Below are 11,296 nucleotides of genomic sequence, written 5' to 3' on the forward strand. Positions count from 1 at the left end.
AGATGCGGCCGCAGAGTCCTCTGTAGATGCGGCCGCAGAGTCCTCTGTAGATGCGGCCGCAGAGTCCTCTGTAGATGCGGCCGCAGAGTCCTCTGTAGATGCGGCCGCAGAGTCCTCTGTAGATGCGGCCGCAGAGTCCTCTGTAGATGCGGCCGCAGAGTCCTCTGTAGATGCGGCCGCAGAGTCCTCTGTAGATGCGGCCGCAGAGTCCTCTGTAGATGCGGCCGCAGAGTCCTCTGTAGATGCGGCCGCAGAGTCCTCTGTAGATGCGGCCGCAGAGTCCTCTGTAGATGCGGCCGCAGAGTCCTCTGTAGATGCGGCCGCAGAGTCCTCTGTAGATGCGGCCGCAGAGTCCTCTGTAGATGCGGCCGCAGAGTCCTCTGTAGATGCGGCCGCAGAGTCCTCTGTAGATGCGGCCGCAGAGTCCTCTGTAGATGCGGCCGCAGAGTCCTCCTCTTCCCGGACCGGACACCATGCAGGGAGCCGGGCTCCTAGCATCATAGTTATCTATGACGCTAGGAGTCACTGACTTGCTGCGGAACAACTGTCCAGTACTGTAATCATGTTTTCAGTACGGGACAGTAGTTCCGTAGCGAGGCAGTGACACCTAGCGTCATAGATAACAATGATGCTAGGAGCCCGGCTCCCTGCAGTGTATTCATTCCGGGAAATGCGGCCAACATACGGACTGTATATCACAGACCGAAAACGCTCATGTGTGCGGCTCCTTAGGGTTTGGTGCACATTCCACTCGCTCAGTAGCTACTTCTTGGGCAGAAAGAGCATGAGCTTCTATTGAACAGATTTGTAAAGCAGCCACATGGGGTTCTCCGCGTACTTTAAGCTCTATAGGCTTCAGCTCTCATCAAATGAAGAACTGGCCTTTGGTAGGAAAGTAGTCCCACCCTATACTAACTAGTCTAATCTCCATGGCTGCTGTCATAGGGCAATAGGGAAAATCAAAATTACTTACCGGCAATTGTTTTTTCTTGAGCCCATGACATCACCCGCCAATTCCTACCCACATTTTCACTTATGGTAGATACTATTAGCGATGTGTTAACCCCTTCCCGACATTTGCCGTACATGTACGTCATGGAAAGCATTGACTTCCCGCATCTTGCCGTACATGTACGCCGAATGTTTGGGACCGGCTCAGAAGCTGAGCCGGTGCCATCATCACTGGATCTCAGCTGTATCTTACAGCTGACATCCGGCTGTAACGGCGGGGACCGAAATTAGCGTCGATCCCCGCCATTAACCCCTTAAGTGCAGCGCTCAAACGCGATCGCTGCACTTAAGGTGTTTGCAGCTCATCGGAACCCCAGTAATAAAATTTCCGGGGTTCCGGTGGCTGCAATGGCAACCGGAGGCCTAATACTGGCCTCCCGGTCTGCCTAGCACCGAAGCCGGTCAAGATCCGCCCGGCGGCGGAGCCTGATCGGCTTCCGTAGCTGCCGGCAAGATGGCGCCGGGTCAGGAGCTGATCCGGCGTCATCAGCGGTGGAAGTCAGCTGTACTGTACAGCTGACATCCACCTGTAACGGCAGGAACCGGAGCTAGCTCCGATCCCTGCCATTAACCCCTTCGATGCAGCAATCGAAAGCGATTGCTGCATCGTAGCGGTTACTAGCAGATCGCCAGCCCTGACAGGCAATCAGGACTGGCGACTGCTGTTATGGCAACAGGAGACACAATGGTCTCCTGCTCTGCCATTACGGAAGCCGATTTAGGCCCCGCCGGGAGGCGAAGCCTAATCGGCTTGCTGTCAGTGAATGACTGACAGATCTAATACATTGCACTACATAGGTAGTGCAATGTATTAGAAAAAAAAATATCTGACCGTTGGTCCTTCAAATCCCCTAGTGGGACTTGAGAAAAAGTGTGAAAAAAAAGTGCAAATAATAAAAGTTTGAAAACAATAAAAGTTTCAAGTAATCAAATAAAACACAATCCCCCTTTTACTCTTATCAAGTCCTTTTATTATTGAAAAATAATAATAAACCATATGTATTTGGTATCGCGGCGACCGTAACGACCTGCGGTATCAAAATATTATATTTATTGCACGCGGTGAACACCGTTAAAAAAAAAAAAAAAAAAAACGTTACCAGAGTTTGTGTTTTTTAGTCACTTTGCCCTACAAATGTTAGAATAAAAAGTGATCAAAAAGTCGCACGTATCCAAAAATGGTACCTATAAAAACTATAGTTCGTCCCGCAAAAAACAAGCCCTCATACACCTCCGTCGACAAAAAAATTAAAAAGTTATGGTTCTCACAACATGGCGATAGAAAAAATACATTCTTTTTACAAAAGTAATTTTATTGTGCAAAAAGTTGTAAAACATAAAGTGCTATAAATTAGGTATCGCCGGAATCGTACTGACCCGCAGAATAAAGTTAACATGTAGTTTATAATGCGTGGTGAACGCTGTATAAAAAAAAACGAAAAAAGCTGTGGCAGAATTGCGTTTTTTTGTTTACCTGGCATCCCAAAAAATAGGATAAAAGGTGATCAAAAAGTTGCATGTACCCCAAAATGGTACCAATAATAACTACAGCTCGTCCCGCAACAAACCAGCCCTCATACCGCTACGTCTATGAAAAATAAAATTAGTTATGGCTCCAATAAGTCAGGAAATAAAAAAATATGCAGTTGTGCCCGAGGGGAACATTTCTTCTGTTTGAAGAGGCGATTTATCAAGGACCTAAAATTAGGGAACCAGGAAAGGGAGGGCCCAAACATATCCGCTGGAAGCGACGGTGCCAGTATTATACCAGGACAACACTTCCTAGCAAAATACCCCAAACTACAAAATTGCGGAGTGTGGATCAAAAGGGGGATAATAAAGGACGCCACATATCAGTGCGACACCGGCCTGTGCAGAAAGGATTGCTTCACAGCGTAACACACATCTATGGATTATTTTATTGTTTTTTTTTTACCCCATTATTATACCACCTGACTATGCCCCTGATATACTCCGCCCGGCTTACATATGCCCTACATTATAAACGGAAACACCAGTAAGACTCCAAACAAAACTACTACCAAGCAAAATCCACGCTCCAAAAGCCAAATGGCATTTCCTCCCATCTGAACCCTACAGCGTGCCCAAACAGCAGTTTCCTTCCATATATATGGCACTGTCATACCCGGGAGAACCCTTTTAGCAATTTTTGGGGTGTGTGTCTCCAGTGGCATAAGCTGGGCACGACATATTTGCCACTGAATGGCATATCTAGGGAAAAATATAAATTTTTATTTTGCACCATCCACAGCGCATTCATTTATGGAAAAGACCTGTGGGGTAAAAATGCTCACTACACCCCTTAATAAATGCCTTGAGGGGTGCAGTTTCCATAATGGGGTCACTTCCCAGGGGTTTATTTTTATTATTTCACATCTGAGCCTCTGCAGTTGTGAACCAATACTTTGTAAATCGCCAAATTAGGCCTCAATTTTACATGGTACGCTTTCACTCCTGAGCCTGGTCGACTGTCCAGGCAAGAGATTAGGGCCACATGTAGGGTGTTTCTAAAACCAGGAAACCCAGCATAATAATTAGAGAGCTGTCTTGTTATGGTGGCACAAGCCGGGCACCACATATTGTCCACATATCTGTGGAAAAAATCCCATTTTCACTCTGCAACATCGAGTTCACACTAATTTCTACAAAACACCTGCAGGGTTAACATGCTCACTACACCCCTAGGTAAATGCATTGAGGGGTGTAGTTTCCAAAATTGGGTCACTTCTGGGGGGTTTCCACTGTTTTGGGCCCACAGGCGCCCAGAAACCAATCCAGCAACATCTGCACTCCAAATGGCGGTCCTTCCCTTCTAAGCCCTGCCGTGTGCCCAAACAGCAGTTTATGACCACATATGGGGTATTGCCGTACTCGGTAGAAATTGCTTTACAAATGTTGGGTTCTTTTTTTTCCTTTATTTGTTGCGAAAATGAAAAAATTTGCGCTAAAGCTACGTCTTATTGAAGAAAAAGGATTGTTTTTATTTTCACTGCCCAATTCTAATAAATTCTATGAAACATCTGTGGGGTCAAAATGCTCACTACGCCCCTAGATGAATTCCTCAAGAGGTGTAGTTTCCTAAATGGTGTCACTTTTTGGGCGTTTTCATTGTTTTTTCCCCTCAGGGGCTTTGCAAATGTGACATGGCCGCCGCAAACCATTCCTGCTCAATGTGAACTCCAAAAGCAAAATAGCGCTCTTTCCCTTCTAAGCCAAGCCGTGTCTCCAAACAGCCGTTTATTACCACATTTGGGGCATTGTTTTACTCGGGAGAAATTGCTTTACAAATTTTGTGGTGCTTTTTCTCCTTCAGTCCTTGTGGAAATGAGTAAAAATAAGCTAAACCTACATTTTCTTTGAAAAAATGTAGATTTTTATTTTCAGGGCCTACTTCCAATAATTTCTGCAAAAAACCTGTGGAGTCAAATCGCTCACTATACCCCTAGATAATTTCCTCAATGGGTGTAGTCTCCAAAATAGGGTCACTTGTGGGGGGTTTCCACTGTTTTGTCTCCTCAGGGACTTCGTAAATGTGACATGGCCTCCGCAAACCATTCCTGCTAAACTTGAGCTTCAAAAGCCAAATAGCGCTCTTTCCCTTCTCAGCCCTGCCGTATCTCCAAACAACCGTTTATTACCACATGTGGGGTATTGTTTTACTCGGGAGAGATTGGTTTACAAATTTTACGGTGCTTTTTCTCCTTCAGTCCTTGTGGAAATGAGAAAAAATTAGCTAAACCTACATTTTCTTTGAAAAAATTTAGATTGTCATTTTCAGGGCCTATTTCCAATAATTTATGCAAAAAAACCTGTTGGGTCAAAACGCTCACTATACCCCTAGATAATTTCCTCAATGGGTGTAGTTTCCAAAATGGGGTCATTTGTGGGGGGTTTCCACTGTTTTGTCCCCTCAGGGGCTTTGTAAATGTGACATGGCCTCCGCAAACCATTCCTGCTAAATGTGAACTCCAAAAGCCAAATAGCGCTATTTCCCTTCTCAGCCCTGCCGTGTCTCCAAACAACCGTTTATTACCACATGTGGGGTATTGTTTTACTCGGGAGAAATTGCTTTACAAATTTTACAGTGCCTTTTCTCCTTTAGTACTTGTGGAAATGAGAAAAAAAATCGCTAAACCTACATTTTCTTTGAAGAAATGTTGATTTTAATTTTCACGGCCTACTTCCAATAATTTCTGTAAAAAACCTGTGCGGTCAAAATGCTCACTACACCCCTAGATAATTTCCTTGAGGTGTGTAGTTTCCCAGATGGGGTCACTTTTGGGGGATTTTGACTGTTTTGGCACCGCAAGAGCCCTTCAAACCTGACATGGTGCCTAAAATTTATTCTAACAAAAATAAGGCCCCAAAATCCACTAGGTGTTCCTTTGCTTCTGAGGCCGGTTCTTCAGTCCAGTAGCACGCTACGGCCACATGTGGGATATTTCCTAAAACTGCAGAAACTGGGCAACAAATATTGAGTTGCATTTCTCTGGTAAAACCTTCTGTGTTATAAAAAAAATTGTACTAAAAATTTATTTCTGCAAAAAAATATGAAATTTGTAAATTTCACCTCTACTTTGCTTTAATTCCTGTGACATGTGTAAAGGGTTAAGACATTTTCTAAATGCTGTTTTGAATACTTTGAGGGGTGAAGTTTTTAAAATGGGGTGACTTTTTGGGGGTTTCTAATATATAAGGCCCTCAAAGCCACTTCACAACTGAACTGGCCCCTGTAAAAATGGCCTTTTGAAATTTTCTTGAAAATGTGAGAAATTGCTGCTAAAGCTCTAAGCCTTGTGACGTCCTAGAAAAATAAAAGGATGTTCAAAAAACGATGCCAATCTAAAGTAGACATATGGGGGATGTTAATTAGGAACAATTTTGTGTGGTATAACTGCCTGTCTTACAAGCAGATACATTTAAATTGAGAAAAATGCTAATTTTTGCAATTTTTCGCTACATTTTGGTGTTTTTCACAATTAAATACTGAACATATCGAGCAAATTTTGCCAGTAACTTAAAGTCCAATGTGTCACGAGAAAACAATCTCAGAATCGCTTGGATAGGTGAAAGCATTCCGGAGTTATTACCACATAAAGTGACACATGTCAGATTTGAAAAATGAGGCTCGGTCAGGAAGGTCAAAAGTGGCTAAAGAGGGAAGGGGTTAAAATATAGTATAAACATTTACAAAAAAGGTAATCATGAATTTAGTCCAACAACTGGGGATGATTGGGGTGTTCCCTCCTTTTAAATGAACCTCAGTTCCTGTTTCCTCTGTGACTGGGTACTGTCATGGGTTCAAGAAAAAACAACTACCGGCAAGTTAATTTTGATTTTTGTCTGCAATTGCGAAATGGACTCTCCATAGAAATCTATGGGCGCTTCCGCAATTGCGGATGGCTACGCAGGTGGATCTGTAGCTATCATTCATACCTCCCAACTTTTGAATTCGGAAAAGAGGGACATTTTAAGCCAAGCCCCCCCTAACCACGCCCAATATCCCGCATCAACACATCAAATCACAGCCAGATCCTTCTGCCAGTGGCGGATTAAGTAGACCATGGGCCCTGGGCTGTTACCCAAACTTGGGCCCCCCTTCCTCACCGTAACTATTTTTAACACTACCTTTTTCGGCAAGCATTAACAGTGTTACGATTCCCCTTGTCACAGCGCGGTGTCCCTACATACTGACAGGATCACACTGTGCAGGGACACAACCTCCTGACAAGGGGAATTGTCTATCAGTCCTGGACTGCAGAAAGACTTTTTGTGAAATACAAGGATTTCCTATAATAAACATGTCAGGAAAGGTGACAGATTCTCTATAAATCTAGTGACTCACAGGTGACGACGTCTCAGATTCTAGTAGTTTTTTTCCTCTTTTCTTCTCCATCCGGTCCAGCACTCATGACGACTTCTCCCGGCCATGACTCATTTCTGCAGAATTTGCCACTTAGACGTCTCCTCACTTTTCCAACATTTCCACACCTATAAACGAAAATAAAGTTATCATGGTGCCACATACTATGCCCCTAAATATAATAGCACCAAACACTGCGTGCCTGAATATAATAATACCACACACTGTAAAACACCACCTGCACACAGCCCCCTGTACATAGTGCCACACACAGCCCCTGTAGATATTACACACCCCCATAGATATTACACACCCCCATAGATATCGCCATACACAGCCCCCTCTATATATCACAAATCCCCCTCGTAGAGCGTTACACACAGCCCCCTATAGATAGTGCCATACAGCCCTCCCCCTCTTGTAAATAGCAACAAAAAGCCCCCCCTATAAAGAGCGCCACACACATACCACTGTGGATAGCACTACACAGCCCCCTCTTGTATATAGTGCCACACAGCGCTCCCCCTTGTATATAGTGCCACACAGCGCTCCCCCTTGTATATAGTGCCTCACAGCGCTCCCCCTTGTATATAGTGCCACACAGCGCTCCCCCTTGTATATAGTGCCACACAGCGCTCCCCCTTGTATATAGTACCTCACAGCGCTCCCCCTTGTATATTGTGCCACACAGCGCTCCCCCTTGTATATAGTGCCTCACAGCGCTCCCCCTTGTATATAGTGCCTCACAGCACTCCCCCTTGTATATAGTGCCACACAGCGCTCCCTTGTATATAGTGCCACACAGCGCTCCCCCTTGTATATAGTGCCACACAGCGCTCACTCTTGTATATAGTGCCTCACAGCGCTCCCCCTTGTATATAGTGCCTCACAGCACTCCCCCTTGTATATAGTACCTCCAGCGCTCCCCCTTGTATATAGTGCCTCACAGCGCTCCCCCTTGTATATAGTGCCTCACAGCGCTCCCCCTTGTATATAGTGCCTCACAGCGCTCCCCCTTGTATATAGTACCTCACAGCGCTCCCCCTTGTATATAGTGCCTCACAGCGCTCCCCCTTGTATATAGTGCCTCACAGCGCTCCCCCTTGTATATAGTGCCACAATGCTATGTACACATTTAAAAACGTTATATTATAATTATATATATATATATATATATATATATATATATATATATAGTATGTGTGTGTATCAGTGTGATTGATTGATTTTATTAAAAAATATTTTTACTTTTTGAGATACGGCTGCTTTGTATCCTGTATCCGTCAGGTCAGCAGGACTGACAGGATCAGTGACACGCAGGATCCACCTCAAATCTATCACATCTAAGATTATAATTTAGCGCAGGGCCCGTTTCACTGATCCCGTCAGTCCTGCTGACCTGACGGATACAGGATACAAAGCAGCTGTATCTCAAAAAGTGAAAATATTTTTTAATAAAACGTAATTACAAAGTTGCATCAAACACACATTTTTATTAAAAAAAAATAAAACCGACGTGATTTTTGCGACGTTTTTTCCGTAGACAATGCAGGTTTCGTTTTTTATCGTTTTTATGCACACCTTTTTTGCTATTTTAGAATTTTTATTCATAAAGTTTGAAAATAATAGTAAAAAAATAAGCTTTTTTACGTTTCAGCTATTTTTTTTGGGTAATAACATAGTTTTACCCTAAAATAGACCTTTTATTTGTGATCGCCATTGTCTACCGTAAACTTTAATATATTACATGTCTATATTAGGGTAATTGGGTCAGCGCTAGCGTTACAACAATGATTGGCAGAGGAACGTTTTTTTTGGGGTGGGTATTTTATGTGTATTTATTATTTTTATTTTTTTTGCACTTTACTATTTTTTTATTACTATGGTCTGTCCCTTAAAGGTCAAAAAAGACCTTTGGGGAACTTTATATATTTTTTTTCTTTCTTTTACACCATGTTTTTCCACTGTAACTGGGGCTGCACAGCAGCCCCAGTTACAGGGGAAATCAGCCCTCTCACAGTGACGATTGTCACTAATAGGGCTGTGCTGGGTCTAGTAAGACCCAGCAACAGTCTGCCACTAACGGCACCCGGCGATCATGTGACCAGTCACATGATCACCGGGAGGAATAGAGACAGCGCCGCAGCTGCTGTCTCTATTCCTGTACACAGCGTTCATTGAACGCTGTGTAAAAGAGATCAGAGAAGACAGAAGCAGCGAAAGCTGCTCCTATCTTCTCCTCAGGGTCCCCGGCAGTCACTGACAGCCGGAGACCCGACATTCAGCTGCCCGATCGCGCGGGCAGCAAGTTAAAACCCGAGCCGTAGAAAGTCTATGGCTCGGGTTTTAAGGACCCGTCCCTGACCGCTGGCCGTAAAAATACAGCCAGCGGTCGGGAACCAGTTGGGCAGGAGGATAAGCCTGTACTGACCTCAGCGCCGGTGACCGCCCGCCCGGCTCTTCTCTTGCTGCTTTGGAGTAACAGAACAGCCGTCCGTCGCTGTTCTGTTACTCAATGGCGGCGGCCCGCACTTGTCAGGGAGGCGTGTGCTACCTATTTCCCGGCCAATTCCCTGCTCCTCCTCATCTTCGGCCGTTAGCAGCGCTAGCGCGCTGAATAGATTTAGGAGATGATGTGCGTTTCGGGCTGCCATGGGCCCCCTGGGAGCCTCGGGCCCCGGGCGGCCGCCCGAAACGCCCATATGATAATCCGCCACTGCCTTCTGCAAATAACACGTGCACATTCCCACTGCGGATCTCTAGACTGTCTGGATATCACAGATATTATATTTCAGGTTATATTGTCTTTGTGTTACTTTTCCTATCTTGGGTATAACATTTGCTCATCACGGCGGCAGCTGCAGGACAAACCAAAAGGCTGAGAACAATGAAAGTCAAGAGTTAGACTCTGTGGTTGATGACTTTTCAATTGACAGGTAGCAGAGTTACATGACGGGGATTTTTTTTTCCAGCTGTGTAACTCTGCTACCGGTCAATGGAAAAATCATCCACCAGAGCCCCCCTGTAGATAGCTCCAGATACAGCCCCCCTGTACATAGCGCCAGACACAGCCCCCCTGTACATAGCGCCACACACAGCCCCCTGTAGATAGTGCCACACACAGCCCCCCTGTAGATAGTGCCACACACAGCCCCCCTGTAGATAGTGCCACACACAGCCCCCCTGTAGATAGTGCCACACACAGCCCCCCTGTAAATAGTGCCACACACAGCCCCCCTGTAGATAGTGGCACACACAGCCCCCCTGTACATAACACCAGATACAGCCCCCCTGTAGATAGCTCCAGATACAGCTCCCCTGTAGATAGCTCCAGACACACCCCCCTGTAGATAGCGCCAGACACAGTACCCCTGTAGGTGCCACATTGTCGCCAGAGCGGAGAGCGGTAGAGGTAGCCGGCCCTACTGCTGCCACTCTCCGCTCTGCTTTTGACGTTGCTCACCGTCAGGAGTCTTGCAGCGGCGTTCTCACTGGTGTCTATGCCGGCCCGGTTGTGAACCAGTCCAGTCACCTGACCGGTGAGGTGACTGTACTGGTCCACTCCCGTGCCGGCATCGATCGCAGTGAGAACACCGCAGCAAGACTCCTGCCTTCTTCTGATCGCTGCTGCAGTCAGCAGCGATCAGCTGTTTGGATGCAGCGACCAGCGAGACATTTTGCAGACCGCCGGGACAGCGGTGAGAAACCGGGACTGTCTCGCCAGATCCGGGACGGTTGGGAGGTATGATCAGTAATTGCGGAAGCGTTGCTATGCAATGCAAGGAAATTCCCTTAGATTCCTCCCTGTTTTTTGTTGTTGTTGCAGATCCATAAATACGGATGCACTACGGACCATAATTTGTGGATGACTTGCGGGTGACTACGTATCTTTATTTGCAAACAGTAAAAACCCTTATGGTCGTGTGCATGAGGCCTAAGAGCTTATGTATACTACAGTGCCTGAGTGTGTAGCCTGTGTTGGGCCTCATGCACATGACCATAGTTTTTATCTGCAATAACGGATCCGTAATTGCGGATAAAATACTGACATTCTTTTCTATCAGTCATGGACTCCTTCCCTTGTCTTTATGTTGGGCTGTAGAAATGAGCCGCAAAAAATAGGACATATCCTATTTGCATTTACGGACCGTGCTCCTATACTTATTACTTTGAATAATATGAACTAAATGCTGTTTTTCTCATTGATTTCAATGGGCAGATTTTTCTAGGCGTTCAGCTTCCGTTTTTTCGAGGCGTAAATGCCACGAAATATGCCTGAAAATGCTGCGTGTGAACATACCCTTAGTGTGCAGAATTATTATGTAACTAAATGAAAAAGGAAAATTTCCCCATCTCACTTGTTTTATTTTCATCTGTTAACCCCTTAATGACCGCCTATAT

Source organism: Rhinoderma darwinii, chromosome 3 (genome assembly GCF_050947455.1).
Source record: "Rhinoderma darwinii isolate aRhiDar2 chromosome 3, aRhiDar2.hap1, whole genome shotgun sequence".
Taxonomy (NCBI): domain Eukaryota; kingdom Metazoa; phylum Chordata; class Amphibia; order Anura; family Rhinodermatidae; genus Rhinoderma; species Rhinoderma darwinii.